The following is an 18,451-nucleotide window of genomic DNA, read 5'->3' as shown; positions in this document are numbered from 1 at the left end:
GACTGTCTCAGCGGGCTTTTGTTATATGATCAGCTTTTGTTATATGATCAGCATAGGTCATAAATATGTATGCCTCTGGATTCATAAAGTGTTACTTTTGGCTAAGCGTATTATTTTGCAATGCTGGTTAGGGAAAGATTCCCCTAATATGACTCAATTAAGGAATCATATACAACCAGTAGTCTTGACCCTATTTAGAGTGAGGAAGATTTCAAGTTCACTGACGTACATTAGAATTTGGAAAATCTTTTCAGGGTGGTGCAAGCAGAGAAAGGTGCTACCACCTGAGGCCAATATAGTAGTAATCCTACTGTTGGGGTACACAAGGGTCTAGTAGTCAATTCACTTAGGGGCAGATTTTCAAAGGGTTACGCGCGTAACCCCCGAAAAGCTGCCCCTTCCACCCCCTGCACGCGCCGAGCCTATCTTGCATAAGCGCGGCGGCGCACGCAAGTCCCGGGGCTTTCCTGGAGGGGGCGTGTCAGGGGCGTGTCGCAGCTGCCGCGTCATTGGGGAGTGTTACGGGGCGTGGCTACGGCTTCCGGACCAGCCCCCGGACTGGAACATGGTGCACCGGCAGCCGGCCAGCGTGCGCAAGTTAAGCCTGCCTTGGGCAGGCGTAACTTGTAAAATAAAGGGGGGGGGGGGTGGGACAGCAGAGGGAAGTGCTGTTGGTGTCGGCACAGTCAAGAATCGCTCTGGTCTGGTCATTCCAACATCTTCTGAAAGCACCCCCTCAACATCGGGTGAGCAACCTGAGCCCCCTAGCCTGCGGTCGTAAACTTGGAGACCCTATGGGAATTAACTGCTGGGCTATCAGTAGCAGTGAGAACCTGTGTAAGATGGATTTATTAACTGCTTCTTTGAGCTCTAAAATCCAAGCTCAGGGGAATTCACTTCAAAATGTGAAGACTTCTGTAGCTAAATTTGATTCTGAGATCCAACAAATTTTAATGTGGCTACAGTTAAGGATAGAGCAGCTATATCTCGGAGGCTGGAAATCCTGGAAAATTGGAATCATCATTTGAATTTAAGTCGGATTAATTTTCCTTGGGTTATGGAAGAACTTCCAGTAATTATTTTTAAGAGGTATTGTTATGAACCTGGACCACGGGGGTCCGCGGTCGGCTCTCCAACTCACCTCCTGCTCTTCCTAGCTGGTCGCGGCGTCCTCCGTTCGGCTCCGGGCCATGGCTGGGCCTTCTCGCGGTGCTCCCTCCATGAGGGAGACGCCGCCAATCCTTCGCTGCAGACTCTGCCCCTTAGGCACGCGTGCAGGAGCTCCATATTTAAAGGGGCTGTGGCGGGAAACTTCGGCCCGGCCCTGGGGATGACGTCAGATGCCTTAGGGTATTTAAACCCAGCTCAGAGCACAGCTCCTTTCCTTGGCAACAGGTCATACTCTGCTGAGTAGCTAGTTGCTGTTTCTTCGTTCCAGCTGCTGTGTTCCTGTCTTCTGTTCCTGATCCAGTTCCTGCCTCCGCATTCCAGTTCCTGCTCCGTTCCTGCCTTCGTGTTCCAGTTCCTGCTCTGCATTCCAGTTCCTGCTCCCACCTCGGCTTGATTCTCTGGTTCCTGACATTGGCTTGTCTTCTGGTATTCCTCATCTGCTGCCTGTCCTGATTCTTGGCTTGTCTCTGGTCTCCGCTGGTCTGCTGCCTGCCCCGTCTTCTGGCCTGACTCCTTGTCTTGCACCTCTGCTGCCTGCCACAACCTCTGGACTGTCTCCATCTCTGCTGTTCCGCTGCTTGCCGCGACTTGGACCACTCATTGGATTTCTCTTCGCCAGGAGACCTCCGCTTAAGTCCTGCTGGCCTTGGCACCCAAAGGGCTCAACCTGCGGGGAACATGGGTTGGTAAAGGTGAAGGTCCTGTCAGGTCTCCTGGTCCTGTTCCGCCTCCCGGCTACGAGTCCCACTGCGGACCTTCCTTCAGCGGATCCTCTACGAACTCTAGCCGGCTCAAGGGTCCACATCTGTAACAGGTATCTCACTGAGGTACTAATCTTATCAGTATCTGAGATTCCACCGACTAATAAAGTGTATTTTTTGCCTTCTGTTACTGCTGAGAATCATATAACAACTGATCCTGGAGGGCTCCCTTTAGAGTTACAGAATTTAACTACCTTTTTGGAATCTTCGGGTATAGTGGTAATTGACCATTCTACTTTGTTAGTCTCACTCATAGCTGCACAGGACATTAGTAAATTAATGTCAAGTTACTTTCAACATTTAAATTCCCTATTTCATGGCTTTAAGGTCCATATGATTCCTGATATCTCTAACGTTATCCAGGAGAGACGAAAGAGATTTCTAATTATGAGACAAGAAACTATTTCTTTAGGAGCCACTTTCCTCTTAAGATACTCGTGCAAATGTATCGTTAAGAAAGGTAGTGCCTGTTATATATTCTTTGCCCCAGAACAACTGAGAGCCTATTTAGATTCATATTCCACTTAAACATTGAACCTCATGGGGCCCAAAATTTGTTAATTTAAGTAGCTCTGTACTTCAGGACAATGCTTTTTCTTCTTAATATTTCTAGTACTCCTCATATATATATTTCCACTTTGGAGTGTTGTATTAAGATTTAGTATAAGCCATAGATAATTGTATTTTTCTTTCTTTTTATTGTTGAATAGAGATGTTTCATGTGGCTTATACATGTTTCCAGATGATAAAATACTTGTATGTACTGGTAAAGTCATAAATAATTAAAAAAAAAAAAAAAAGAAGGCGGAGCAAAGTACAATTGCCTTTGTCAATTTTTTTTCTTAAGTTGTCTCTTTTTCAATCACCTCTGGATTTGGAGGTTTAATATTTTTATGTTAAGTCTAAGAAGAATTCTTAACATCAGCTTGGGCAATAAGACTACTGATGCCTTCACTGCTGCACCAGGCTATATAAGGAGGAGCATCAGGACAAAGAACTTGCCCTGTTCCTCCATCTGCTGGTAGGAGGGACAAACCCAATTGTCTGGACTGGTCTGGCAGAACTAAAGGAAAGGAAATTAACTAGCATCCAGTAAGTTTAATTTCACCATATGTTAATGCAAGAGTTTTAAAATGGGAAAAAAAAACCCCTTCCTAACATGAAAATGTGCACACAAGAACATGGTTAGAGTGCATAAATCATGTTTTCTGTACAAATAATGTTTTATGCACATAAAATATGATTTATATGCACAAAAAAGCAAGTTTGAATACCATAAACAATGTTTTCCGTAGATCGCAGGATGACATTACTTGTCTCTCCAAGCTGTAAAGCTTTGTGCTCTACTGAACATGCGTGGGAGTTGCCTTCTGAGTTTCCTCAGTCTAACAAAATAGCTAAAACTAGCTGGGTAACTGACTTTTCAGGGAGGTGGGTAGGCATTCCATGACTAATTCATCCTGATATCTATGGCAAACATTGTTTACAGTAAGCAAACTTGCTTTTTTCTGTTGGTAAGCAGGATGAATTAGCCATTACATGTGGGGAGTCCCAAGCTAAGGGTTGCAGTGGAGTGATCATTTAATAAGCAACCTGGATCCCACCATGGAGAGTAGGCTACTGCGATACTGAATTTTGCAAAACTACCTGGCCATACCACTGTCAGCCTTTGAGTGACTGTCTAGTCAGCAGTGGGAGGTGAATGTGTTTGGGTAATTGCCAGGTTCTTGTGGCCTGGTTTGGCGTTGGAAACAGGATGCTGAGCTTGATGGACCCAGCATGGCAATTTCTTATGTTCTTACTGGAGACCATGTGACAATTTTGCAAATATCGTCCACAGAGACAATATGTAAATGAGCCATGGAGGATGCCATTGCTTGGACTTGATGGGCTTTGTCTGGATTAGTGAGTTCAAGGCCTGCCACTGAATAACAGCATTGAATATACAGACTGAAATCCAATTTGACAAAGTGCAGTTAGTCACAGGAGTGCCCAATCTGTTTTGAGTCATAAGAGACAAAAAGTTGAGAAGTCTTGCAATGTATAAGAACATGCCATACTGGGTCAGACCAAGGGTCCATCAAGCCCAGCATCCTGTTTCCAACAATGGCTAATCAAGGCCATAAGAACCTGGCAAGTACCCAAAAACTAAGTCTATTCCATGTTACTGTTGCTAGTAATAGCAGTGGCTATTTTCTAAGTCAACTTAATAGCAGGTAATGAACTTCTCCTTCAAGAACTTATCCAATCCTTTTTTAAACACTGCTACACTAAGTGCACTAACCACATCCTCTGGCAACAAATTTCAGAGTTTAATTGTGCATTGAGTGAAAAAGAACTTTCTCCAATTAGTTTTAAATGTGCTACATGCTAACTTCATGGAGTGCCCCCTAGTGGCTGAGAACTTCTCTTATAGTAGGCAAGGGCTCATTATAGTCCAGAGAATGGAGACATTTCTCCCTCTCATGCACATGAGATTGTGGAAAGAAAATAGGTAAGATTATGGATTGATTTAAGTGGAATGCCAAGATGACCTTGGGTAGGAAATTGGGATGAGTATGAAGCAGCACCCTGTTGTGGAAGAACTGAAGAAATGGAGTGTAGTGCACAAGAGCTTGGAGCTTGCTCACCCTCCTGGAAGAGGTAACTGCCACAAAGAAGACCACTTTCTACATGAGGTGCTTCAGGGAAGAGGTCTCCAAGAGTTCAAAGGGCGGAGCCATGAGTTGGAGGATGATAGTCATGTCCCATGGAACCACAGGCATTTGCATCGGAGGTTTTGGATTCCATAACCCTTCATGAATTTGGAGACTAGGGGATGAGTCAAGATGAGTTTATTATCAACCAGGGCATGGTTTGCTGAGATGTCTCTAATATGCACTCGTATAGATGATGTGGCAAACCTGGAACTGGACAAGAGATGTGGGCTGCAGTGGAAAGTACAAGGCCCTCCCGTGAACACCAAGAGAAATATCTGGCACACTTAAAACGAGTTTTGCCTATGTGGCAAGTGTGTCATACTTAAGGTGCTTCGACGCACTTTGTGCTGGGTGCTTTGGCTTTGAGACGCTTTGATCTACTATGCACCAGGCACACCAATTTCTCAGGTGGTGTAGGATATGCTGACCTCTGTGCACTTTGTATAAGCAAGTTTGCTTACTATAAACCAGAGCTTTCCAAACTTTTCATGTTGGTGACACACTTTTTAGACAAACATAATTTCGGGACACAGTAATTCATCTACTAGCAAACCAGAGGTTAAAGGTTAAACGAACGAAATGTATTTCGACAATTTATGTATGTTTCCTTAAATATATACATAATAAAATGTTTCACGACACAACCTATCTTGTGAAAACCTTTCATTTATATTAAATATATATAATATTCCAAGATTAATGTTATTGTTATAATTTATGAGTAACAATAATAAAACAAAGTTATTGTGTTATTCAATTTACCTCTTTAATGAGATATATGAGCTTGATGGACACAGCTTTTGAATATTTGATGTTAATAAAAAAGTCCAAAAGGTCTTCTGCGTAATTTTAAAAAGCTGGCCAGTTTCACCCTATATAATTATTTGATAGCCTCATTCAACTAATTCTATATGGCTATGAGAGTGAAGTCTGGAATATATAGGAAGGGACAGAATGTCAATATAAATCCTGCACCTCCAGTTCTGTAACTCTGTGCATCCACTGAAATTCCCCCAAACAATGGAGCTTGGATGTTTCCCTTACAGCTCATCATACTAAAAGATATTTTCAAATTCTGGTGTCACCTCACAGTAACAGCAGCACAAACACCTTCCACTGCCAGGCACATTGTGAACTAACACAAAAAGACACTCAAAATCTATACTGCAATCCCATCATAACGTAACAGTAATAACACCAAGGACTCAAACAACAATAACCCTACCTGTGAAAAAGCAAGGGTAAATATTACACTGGGTCCTAGAATACCAATATACAACCTACTGAGGAAACAAAACAAACCAGATTGCTATAGATCCCTATGCTAGCAGAATCTCTCATCATGGTCACACACACAGAGCAGAGACAGACCCTCACCAAATACAGACTACAAAATAAAGGAGCACAAATTAGACAAAAACTGAAATGGAAATCCCAAGAAGCCAGACTCTGTGTATTAACAATGGAAAAACAGAACCACCATTCCTCATAAAACATAAAATCAAGAAACATAAAGCATCAGTTATAATAGTAAAACCATACTAATAAAAGAATATTTTAAAACTATTGATAAATAGAATTTCTATTAATTAAAATCATATACATTTTTTACAATTTCCCAAACACCAATAAAATATTTCAAAACAGCACATTTATCAAATAACACCCAATAATTAAAACTAATAAGGATTTTAAAAAGCCCCTGCTGTCCATACTTTGGAGCTCTTGATTTCCAGTCACCCTGATATTGTCAAGGATTAGGAGGTTATCCTCTCTCTCTCACACACATACTCACATGTCCATTCTCTCTCACACATACACTGTCACATACATACACATTCATGCTCTTATATCCACCATAACTTCTCGCTCTCACAAACACTGACACACTCTCAGGCTCTAAGACACTCTCTTCCCCTCCACACCCCCCCCCCCCAACACACACACAAACTCTTACTCCCCTGGATTTTCTCATACACACTCATGCTCTCACTCTCTCTGGCTCCCTCACATACACACACACATACCCAGGAAGTTCCCAATCATTCTCATACAAACACACACACCCAGGCAAGCTCCCAGTCATTCTCACACACTGAAACTGACCCCCAGGCAGGCTCCCATTCATTTTCATACCACTCCCTCACCATCCCCCAGGGATGCACACATTCATTCTCACACAGACCCCCAGGCAGGCACCAATTCATTCTCACACACACACATACACCACACACAGGCAGGCACCTCTTCTCACACATACAAACCCCAGGAAGACACCCATACATTCTCATACACAGACACACCCTCAGGCAGGCACCCATGAATTCACACACATACACCCCCAGGCAGACTCCCATTCATACACATGCACACTAAAGGCAGACCCCCTCTCTTTCTTTTGCCAGCAACCTCGGAGCCTCTCTCATTCCTCTGCTGCCACTGTCACTGATGCCACATGGCTACTGGGGTGGCGCTGATTGCTGCTATTGGCACTGAAGCCCATTCTGCTGCCTCCTCTGTGCAGGCCCCGTGGGTTTCCACTTCCTCCAAGTTGATCTCGTACATTGTGAGATCCGCATAGAGAAAGTGCTACTCTTGCACATTACCAAAGATTACATGTGCCAATCAGTAAAAAGTAATTTATTATTATTTTTTTTTTAACCTTTGCTGTCTGATCTTAGTTTTCTAATCGGTTGGTCCCAGGCTTTTTTGTTCCACCCCCCCCCCCCCTTTATTTTTTTTTTGCCACTTCCTTTCATATTGTCTTTTTTTCTATTTCTTTTCTCTCCATCTATCTTCTTCCATCAAACATACAGTCAGGTTCTCATTCTCAGATGCTTTCTCTCTCTCTCTCTCACAAACACAGGCTCTCACATGCTCTCTCTCATACAATCATTCATACACAGTCTCTCTCTTGCACATGCTGTCAGACTCACACACACAGGCTCTCTCTCACTCCCACATGCTGTCTTGCTCAAGCACAGGCTCTCACTGTCACATGCTGTCTCTCACACACACACAGGCTCTCACATGCTGTCTCTGCAAACATTCAGGTCCTCATTCCCACACACAATCTCTCAACTCATCTCATACACGCAAACAATCTCTCAACTCATCTCATACACGCAAACAATCTCTCAACTCATCGCATACACGCACTCTACGGGCCCTCAACTTCTCTCTTACCTCTGGGCCTCCTCTTCACGGGTCACTGCAGGATGGGCTCTGCAGCGGCCACCCTGCTCTTCTCGGGCCAATCAGCGGCAGCGGCGGCCCTGCTCTTCTCGGGCCGATCCGCGGCAGTGGCAGCCCTGCTCTTCTCCGGCCGATCCGCGGTGGGGACCCTGCTACCGGGCCTCCTCCTCCTCTTCTTAGCTGGCAGCAACAACGCTGCTCCTCTTCTGCACGTGGCCGACGCTCCTCCCCCTTCCTGCCCGTGCGGCTCCTTCAATATTTTTCTTCCGGGGCCGCATGGGCAGGAAGGAGAAGGAGCACATGCACGTTTAGACGTCACCTTTTTCTTCTGGCCGTGGTGACGTGAGCTCCACCACGGCCTTGCCGATCTTCCTGCTGTGTGTCTCCGGCACACAGCACAGCGATTCTTCAGTACTAAGCCGCCAGTGGGATGAGGTCCACCGGCGGCCGCATTGGCTCCCACTTGCCGGTGTGTCACGTGCACTGGGCTTGCGCGACACACCGGCACACTGCAGGCGACACACTAAAGTGTCGCGACACACACTTTGGAAAGCTCTGCTATAAACGGTGTTTTCCGTAGATAGCAGGATCATTTAGCTATGCTGCATGGGTGATGTCATCCATGTCGTCATGAGGTGGAGCTTTTCTCTCTTAGCTCGAAGAGCTTTTGTACTGCGACTGCGCGCTGTTCCCGTGTTCAAGCTGTCTCCTCAGTTTTCAAGTAAGTAGATGTGAGCGCAAATTCTTATAGATGGCTGTCCAGGGAGGTGGGTGGGAATGCATGGCTATAAATGATTCTGCTATCTATGGAAAACACCGTTTATGGTAAGCAAACTTGCTTTTTTCCGTCAATAAGCAGGTTTATTTAGCCATGCTGTATGGGAGTCCTAAGCAGATAGGTTGCAGCATATTATGAAAACACTACAGAGTAAGCAACCTATCTCATGTAGACAGACATCAGAGTTTTTGAATGTGGTGTAGCACTGCTGATCCCAATGCACTGTTTGCTGGTCCAGGTAGTAATGGGAAGTAAAGGTATGTATTGAAGGCCATGTCGCTGGTCTGCAAATATCTTGTATTGATATGCTCTGTAAATGTGCTATAGAAGTTGCTGTGGCTTTGACCTGATGAGCTTTTATTGGATTTAATAAAGTCTTCGATTTCTGTGAATAGCAGAATTGGACAGAGGTCTCTTGGAGACTGGCCTTCCTGGATTATTTGGGTTAAAAGACACAAAAAGTTGAGACGTGTGTCTAATGGTCTGAGTTCTGTTTTTGTAGTAAGCTAATGCTCTTTTACAGCCCAATGTGTGAAGAGCCTTTTGTCTCTCATTAGTATGAGGTTTGGGAAAGAAGAATGGTAAAGAGATTGGTTCAAGTGAAAGGATAACACCACTTTTGGAAGGAAGGGTGAATCTGTAATAATACTTTGTCATGGTGGAATTGTAGATATGGAAAGTTGATTACTAGGGCTTGAAGTACACTTACTCATCTTGCCGATGTAATGGCAACCAAGAAGAAAACTTTCCATGTCAGATGCTTTAAGGATGTGGATTCCATGGGTTCAAATAGAACTCCCCTCAGTTTTGAGGACTACATTTATATCCCACGGAACAGGAGGTTTCTGCAGGGGTGGATGAATTTGATTCAAACCTCTCATGACCTTTGAAATGAGGGGATGAGAAGAGATGGATGATTTGTCCCTTGTTGAGTGATAAGCTGCTATAGCACTTAGATGCACTCGAATAGATGTAACCGCTAATTCTGAAAGAGATAAAGAATGTAAATATGATAGCAAAAGCTGTGGAGAGCAGGTGAAGGGATTAACTCTTTGCTGATCGCACCAAGACAAATACCTTTTTCACTTAAAGGTGTAATTCTTTCTTGTGGAAGGTTTTCTGGCTGCTATTAAAATGTCTGTGATATAGGAAGGGAGATGTAGTTTTTTCAGTATCTCCCGCTCAATCTCCATGCTGTCAACTGAAGAGAGGAGTGCATAGGATGAATGAGGTTTCCTTCTTCCTGTGATAGAAGAAGTGGGTTGGTTCCCAGTGGAATCGGTGGTTGAACTGATAGATATAGAAGATAAGCATACCATGGTTGTTTTGGCCAAGCAGGAGTGATGAGAATCATCTCCGCCCTGTCCGCTATGCATTTCTGTATTGTGTGTGAAATGAACGGAATTGGTGGATAGGCGTATAGCAGGCCATTTGTCCAAGGTATTAGAAAGGCATCCTGAGATAATCTCCGTGCACTCGAAGAATTGAGCAAAACTTCTCCACTTTCTTTTGGGCTCAGATGCAAAAAGATCTATGTGTGGAGTACCCTAGCTTAGGAAGATCTTGTTTACTACTATATGGTTTAGAGACCATTCGTGGGAGTGGAAGATTCTGCTGAGATTGTCCACTTTTGTGTTTGCAAGTCCTGGTAGATAGGATGCTTGAAGAAATACTCTGTTCTCTGCCCATTCTGCTATCTGAACTGCTTCCTTGCAAAGAATCTTGGAACCGGATCCTCCTTGTTTGTTTATGTAGAACATTGCTTCTTGATTGTCTGTGTGAATCATTATGGATTTGTTTTGTATCCACGATTGGAAAGTGAGTAATGCATTATTTATTGCCCTCAATTCTAACAGGTTTATTTGATGACACTGTTCCTTTGGGGTCTGGACTCCTTGCATTTTTAAGTTGGAGAGATGGGCTTCCCAACCTTTCGTTGACACATCTGTCGTTATAATGAGTTGATGGGGAGGGTTTCCTAGCGGAGCTCCTTTGGTTAATACTGAAGGTTTTAGCCACCAGGCAATGTCCTTTATCATAGATGTTGAAATTTGAATTCTTTTCAACATTGGTTGCCTCTGCTGGTTCCATTGTGTTTTTAGTCCCCATTGGAGGTGTCTCATGCATGGATGCATTTTTGGACTACATGTATTGCTGCAGCCATATGTACCAATAATACCATTATCCGATGTACTGAAGTATACTTTTGATCTTGATGAGACAGACATAGAGCGCGTAGAGTCTGTGCTCTGTCCAGAGGAAGAAAAACTCTGGAAATGGGAGTAGAATCTTTCCCATTTGAGAGGGGGGTACAGTTCGGATTGCTTTCTGCTGTAGAAGCATCTTTACTTCTTGATGTAATAAGGGATTTTGTGCCTGAGATGATTTGGGGTTTACCTGATGTGGTAATATCGGAGGACATATGAACTGCAGTTTGTATCTCTCTGATATTATACCTAGAACCCACTGATCTGTGGTAATTTTGGACCACCTTTGGAGGAAAAGGGAAATTCTGCCCTCTATCTGAATTGTTATGGCAAATGGTCTTAAAAAGTTTGTTTTGGTTGAGGCTGAGCTGGTTGAAGTTTCTGGGGCCTCTGGGTTCTCTGACGAGTTCTTTGTGGTTGTTGAATGGGACATCAACGGATACCTACCAAGGTATTTTACAGTTACTGGAAACAGTACTGTATAACAATTTTTTTATGTTTGATTCAGAGATCTATCTTCAAATTCATGGAATCCCTATGGTGCAATTTGAGGAAGATATTATTTACAAATCTGAGTGGTGGCAAGATATTGCGGTATGGTATCGATACATAGACAACATCTTTTTTTGTATGGAAAAACACAAAGGAATGCCTTACATTATTTCATAACTGGATTAACACAAGAAATTAACATCTCCAGTTCACGATGCAGCAATCAGACCATCATATAACGTTTTTGGACGTATTGATACAATTGGAGCAAGGTAAATTTACTACAACGGTATATCACAAGCTGACAGATAAAAACAACCTTTTGAAATTCCACAGTCACCATCCATACTCTTTCAAGTGTGGGCTACCTACCAGCCAATTTTTTCGAATTAAAGACATTTGTTCTAATATGACAGATTTTGAAACACAAGCTTTGATATTACATGACAGATTTTTAGAACGAGGGTACACGAAAGCTGTAATTAAACGAGCTTATAAGTGGGCCAAATATTCGGATAGACAGGCCCCTGCTACAATACAAACCAGCGAAACAAATCCACCATTGGTATGTGTATTGAAGCAGTCAGTAGCCACGGCCACAATTGCATCATCTATTCGCCAATATTGGCGAGTTTTAGTGCTTCACGATACATTCAAGGAGCCCACTCTAATCATCACAACTCGTGGTGTCAATATTAGGGATAAATTAATTCATGCACAACCAAGTCCTTCAGTACAGATCACAGATTGCGGTCATCATCAGAGCGGCCAATGTTCACATTGCCATAATAGTATTGATGGATGTTATGTGTCAGGTTTTCGTGTGCCCTTGGGCCTCGGCCCGACCCCACACGAATCCAGGTCCGAACCGAGGGTTGGCGGCATATCCCAGCATGGCGGAGACACGGTCTTACCCTCCGTCAGACCTGCAGGCTCCTGAGCCAACAAGATGATGTTGGTAGATGAACAGTCCTCCGATCGTTCCAAGCCTTTTCGGACCTGCTGCTTAGGATCGGCATGGAGCAGCAGGTCGGCCTGAGGATGAGGGCAGACAGAGGCCTTGTGACATGAAGACTTGAGACTATGACTGAGGCGAAGACATCACAGACGAGGCAAGGAACTTGGCAGAGTCAAGACAAGAAGCTGGGGAGGTCAGACCTTGGCACTGTTTCTCAGGGTGCCCTACACAGCCCACCTTCACGGGGGGACCCAATGGGCTGGTCGTGGACCACCCTGTCCCACTGCGCGCCCTACACAGCCTGAGGAGGCTGGTCACAGACCACGTGGAGAGCGGGACGAGCGCAGGAAGGAATCCAGCCAAGGCGGGACCCCGACGATGGAGCCGGTGTCATTCGGAGAACCACAAGGGCTGGCAGGACAGGAAGGCTCAGGAACGCAGGACATAAGTCCACTGCAGGCAACTCCAATGACAGAGACGTGTCACCCGGAGATCCAAAGAGCCGGCAGAACAGAAGGCTCAAGAGCACAGGAGAAGGACATCAAGGAACCTGGAACATCAGGAAGCGAGACATCGGACGACGAGACATCAGGAGACCTGGACGAGGACCTCAGAAGACGAAGACATGGCACAAGAAGCAGAAGAGACTTGGAGCTCCAACGATGAACACGAAGGACCTGACGGAGCGCTGGAAGGCAGGAGCTTCCAGAAGCAAAGTAACTCCAATGCCAGGCAAAGGCGGAATGCCGGAGCAGCCCTTTTATAGGGCTAATACAGGAAACAGTCCATAGGTGGGGCCCAGGGCATATCCGGCCGTGGTCCCTTTAAATCTTGAAGAGAGGCACGGCCGCGCGCCTAGAGAGAGGAAGAGGAAGCTGTGCAGGACCGTGGACAGCGGCCCTGCACCGACGTCAGTGTAGCTGAGGCAGGGCTGGGCCGAGGAGCAGGCCCCAACGTCAGCAGTGGCTCCTGCCGCTGCAGGAGGATCCAGGGGCGGCTCCTGCAGAAGACTGCGGCATCCGGCCGTGAAGATGGCACTAGGTTCAGCGGCGTCTCAGCCGCGAAGATGGCAAGGAAGTCTGCGGCTCCGGCCGCGGTGAAAAGACATGATGGGCGGCCTCCGGGCCGCAAGAGGAAACAGAGTCCGCGGCTCTAGCCGCAGAAAAGGCCCGATATCGGCGGCATCCGGCCGCACCGGAGAGCAGGCAGCAGCATGGCGGTAAGGAGCCTGCTCGCGGGGGAGCCCGCAGGCAGGATTCATAACAATGGATCCATGTGGATTGATGCTATTACTGGATATACAGTGATACGCAAATCCAGTACCACATGTAATTCTGACCACGTGGTATATGCCAGTCTGTACCTGTCCTAAGGTATATATAGGCAGAACCACTCGTAAAATCAAAATAAGACTCAATGAACACAAATCCAAGTTGAACACGGCAACATTGACTGCACCTATTGTTGCGCACTGTGTACAAAATAAGCATACATTTTCTGAATTGAAGTGGACAGTTGTAGATCAAATCCAACTATCGCCAAGAGGTGGAAACCGTATAGCTTTGTTCAATAGGTGCGAAGCATATTTATTTATTTATTTAAAAACTTTTCTATACCGTCGCTAAGTTATATACCATCGCAACGGTTTACAAATAGGCACATATACTAAGGTAAGTAAATGTAGGATATCGTACATTCTAACAGGTGCCAATAAAGTTCAGTTACAATTTCATAAATAAAATCATTATTTGAGTAATGTTGGTCAAGTCCAGGTATATTATTGAGTTTCTATCGCTTTGAGATATTACTTCTTAAATGTAGGATTGAGTAAATTCATTCTCATCTGCATTACCCTGTATTTTCATTCTCTACCCTCCACACTCTTTAGTGAAGGCTTTTTTAAAGAGCCATGTTTTTAAATTTTTCTTAAAAGTTTTGAGATTATTCTGTAATCTGAGTTCAGAGGGCATCGTGTTCCATAGTATGGGCCCAGCCAATGATAAAGCCCTTTCTCTCACTTGGGTTAATTTTGTTGACTTTACTGAAGGGATTGTTAGTAGTGCTTTGTTTGCTGAGCGGAGGTTTTTTTGTGGAACGTGTACTAGTAAGGCTGTGTTTAGCCAGTCTGCTTCTTTATCATATATTAGTTTGTGTATGGTGCATAAGGCTTTGTATTTTATCCTGTATTCGATGGGTAACCAATGTAAGTCTGGTAGAGTTTCGGTTATATGGTCCCTCCTCTTTTTTCCCCGTCAGTATTCTGGCTGCAGTATTTTGAAGTATCTGGAGTGGTCTTATTGATGTGCTTGGGAGTCCTAGTAAGAATGCATTGCAGTAGTCAGTGCTAGAAAAGATAAGTGTTTGCAATACTGTTCTGAAGTGGGCAGGTGTGAGTAATGGTTTCAATCTTCTCTACGCTACGTACACAAGCCCCACAAAAGGTTTAAATGAGGAACTCGACTGGGGTTCGCTGATTTGAGGAAACACAGTGTTGTCACAGCAACGTGATTTTGGATTGGAAGCATAGCAAGACTGCATCAGGATTTAAAACCAGTCAGTATGGATGGGCGTCTAGTCGGGCAGAGTCATTGACTCTCATTGAAGGTTACAAGCCGATTTAAATTTGGATGAAGACCACCGGTTACAGAAATATTTCTTTGGAAGCATTGATACACCGACAACGAATATATAAGGAAATATCCCCTGAGGAAAGATCTGATACTGGATCTGAAACATGGCCTCGTCGGGTCATTATTTGGAAACAGATAAGTCTGGACAATATTCTTTTTATATTAACCAGTAACAAGCTTGTTTTTTAAAAGAAAAGTTTCTCACAATTTATGCATGCTACACGAAAATATATAAAAAACAAAATTTGGATGGAGAAGGTTCGTTGATGATAATTCTCTGATATCACCCGGTTGGGGTTATAACATAATGATATGAAACTTTCCTTTCCTCCATACAAAAATTCTTTAGAGCATATTTTTGAATAAAACCCTCTGAATAAATATCTTTTTTTCAATACAAATAAAAAACACGATAACCCTCACTGGGGAACATAATTGATGAAAACTTTTTTGCAAAACCACTTTTTATGTAGTAAGAGGTGATTATCTTTGTATTTTTGGGTGTCATTTTTTGATAAATCCCTCTAGAACATACAGTGCCATTAATATATTTGAATGGTGTAATGGCATATTGTCGAAAAATTTTTTAAGAATAGATGTAATTTGTGACATTGTTTCTTGAGCTGATATTTTTTGTGACGGAACTGAGTCGTCTCCACCTCCCATCTTGCAGAATTTGTTTTTGGGGGGGTTAACTTTCTTTTGCTCTGTGTCATCTTGGTGGAATCTTGGTAGTTTTCTAGATTGAATCACAAGATCTTTAGAAGATCTTGCAATTCTGGTGAGGAATCCCAGCTCCCTGGAGAATCTCCTATTTCTATATCAGAAAAATGTAGTATAGATACTGAAGATTGAAAACTTTTCTGAGGAAAGGCAGAGTCTGGTACCCCTTGCCTTCTCAGTGAGGCTTCAGGAGAAGATGGTATAAGATGCTTGTTTTTTTTTAGATGTCTTTTGTGGAGGTGTTATTTGTTGCTTGTGCATCGATTTTAGTGATGCCGAGTCGGGTTCCGAAGGAATTAGTTTCCTATGCGTTAAGTGGTGCGTCGAATCCTTAGATGCGTCAGAGAGCGTCGTAGCTGCCGACTCTTTCAACGATGCTGAAGCATGCGTCGGTTGCGTCAAGGTTAGTTTTGTTGGCTCTGGTATGCTGTTAATTGACGCAGGAGCCATTTTGGATTGCGCCGATGGTCGCGAGGCAGAGTCAGAATTCGGAGCATGAAGCTCCTCCGCAGACGCTGTTGATGGTTTTTTCAAATGGCCATCTGAATCTACGGAATGGGCCCTTCTTACAGGGTCAGTCCGGGGTTTTTTAGGACCCGGTGAAGACTGTTGATCTTTTGTCCCCGGGAGCGTAAGATGAAGTGGATTGCCTCAACCTTTCAATTTTTGTCCCCGGGAGCGTAAGATGAAGTGGATTGCCTCAACCTTTCAATTTTTTCAGCCCTATGGTGCTGGGCTCGCGGGGACATCTTACCACAATCTCTGCAATACTTGAAACCGGGGTTCTTTGGCATTGTGAGAATGCCCTTCTTCTATTTTTTTTTTTTTAACGAGACCGAGGAGTGTCTTTACGCATCTGTGATCTATTGTGGAAAAACGAAAACTGAGGAGACAACTCGAGGAGCGCAGGAACAGGAGCGCAGTCGCAGTTAAGCTAAGTGCGAAAAGCTCCGCCTCGTGTCGACACGAGGTGATGCCTCGTGTCGACACGAGGTGACACGATGACATCACCCATGCAGCATGGCTAAATAAGTCTGCTTATCGATGGAAAACGACTGTGTCAGGTGTGTTGACACATTTTACTCTGGGTTTAAGGTGCCAGGGAGGTTCTCAACGCAGTCTGTGCCAACCAATTTGGGGTACTTGATGCATGCAACCTTTCTGCCGCCACTCCTCTCCACTCGATAGCCTACATTGCTTTGAAGAGGAACTTTGGGATAAAGATTTGCTGCGACTTCTGACCTGACTTGAACTTTCAAGCTTTGCGGCCCAGTAGTGCTAAGCCTGCGGGAACATGCGCCTGCAATCTGGGCAGTTCAGCTGGTCATGATCAGGGCCCAAACACCTACAGCATGTTTGTTACCCATTGGTGAGCTACATGATCTGCCTGCACATGCAGTTTTCTTCTTCCCAGACATGGTGGCCTACCAGAGTCTTGTTCTCCTGTACTTCATGAATCTTTTCCCTTTTTTTGGAGGTAGCACTTAAAAAGGAAAATTGATTATTACCTGCTAATTTTCGATCCTGTAATACCACAGATCAGTCCAGACAAGCGTTGTTTTATTCATCCCTACCAGCAGATGGAGGTAGAGAACAAAACTTTGGGCACTGCCACATATACGAGAGGGCCACTTGCAGTGCCTCAGTATTAATCGATACCCAAGCCAAGGTAAGAAAAATATAGAGCGAACGAGGCTCCCAACATGGATACCCCTGACCAACTAGAAATTGAAGGCAAAAAATGGCAAATCTGCTTTGCAAATAAATACAGCAGTAGACCAAGCAGTCTTTCAGCAGAAATCCTTAGGGCAGGCCTCTGAACTGATCTGTGGTATTACAGGAACGAAAATTAGCAGGTAAGAACCAATTTTTCTTTCCTGAACATACCCAGATCAGTCCAGACAAGCGGGATGTACCAAAGCCCTCTTACACTGGCCGGGAACCAGAAAGACCCGCTCGGAGAACACTCTCTCCAAAAGGGGGCCGCCTCTGGGGCCCGCACATCCAAATGGTAATGCTTGGTAAAAGTGTGTAATGAAGACCACACTGCGGCTCTACAGATCTCTTGGGGAGACACCAGCTGACACTCAGCCCAGGATGATGCCTGAGCTTGAGTCGAATGTGCTCTAAGACCCACTGGAACCGCTCTTCCTTTTGATACATAAGTTGCAGAGATCGTGTCTTTCAACCAACGAGACAAAGAAGCCTTAGACGCCTTTTCGCCCTTTTTCTGCTCCCCCGAACAGGACAAACAAATGATCAGAATGACGAAAAGTGTTAGTGACTTTCAAGTAATGTAATAATACCCATCTCACATCCAAAAGGTAAAGTTCTCGTCCCATTGAGGGATCCCGAGCCCAATCTGGAAACACTGGCAACTCCACTGATTGGTTTACATGAAAAACAGACACCACCTTAGGAAGAAACGAAAGTACCGTACGCAAGGACACCGTATTGGATGATATCCGGAGAAATGGATCACGGCACGAAAGCGCCTGCAATTCCGAAATCCTTCTAGCCGAACAGATAGCTACCAAAAAGACAGTCTTCAGATTCAGGATCTTCAAAGATACCCGATTCAGAGGCTTGAACGGCTCCTCACAAAGGACCCATAGCACGAGATTAAGATTCCATTCTGGACAAATGCGACACAGAGGTCTACGGCGATGTTTGACTCCTCGTAGAAAACACACCACATCCGGATGGGATGCCAAGGCCTTCCCCTGGACTCTCCCTCTGAGACAACCCAAAGCGGAAACCTGGACCCGAAGGGAACTATGGACTAACCCACCAGCAAAAAAAGACAAAATATGGGACACCAACACCTGAAGAGGGTCC

Source organism: Rhinatrema bivittatum, chromosome 8 (assembly GCF_901001135.1).
Source record: "Rhinatrema bivittatum chromosome 8, aRhiBiv1.1, whole genome shotgun sequence".
NCBI classification, from domain to species: domain Eukaryota; kingdom Metazoa; phylum Chordata; class Amphibia; order Gymnophiona; family Rhinatrematidae; genus Rhinatrema; species Rhinatrema bivittatum.
This window is presented reverse-complemented; position numbering follows the sequence as displayed.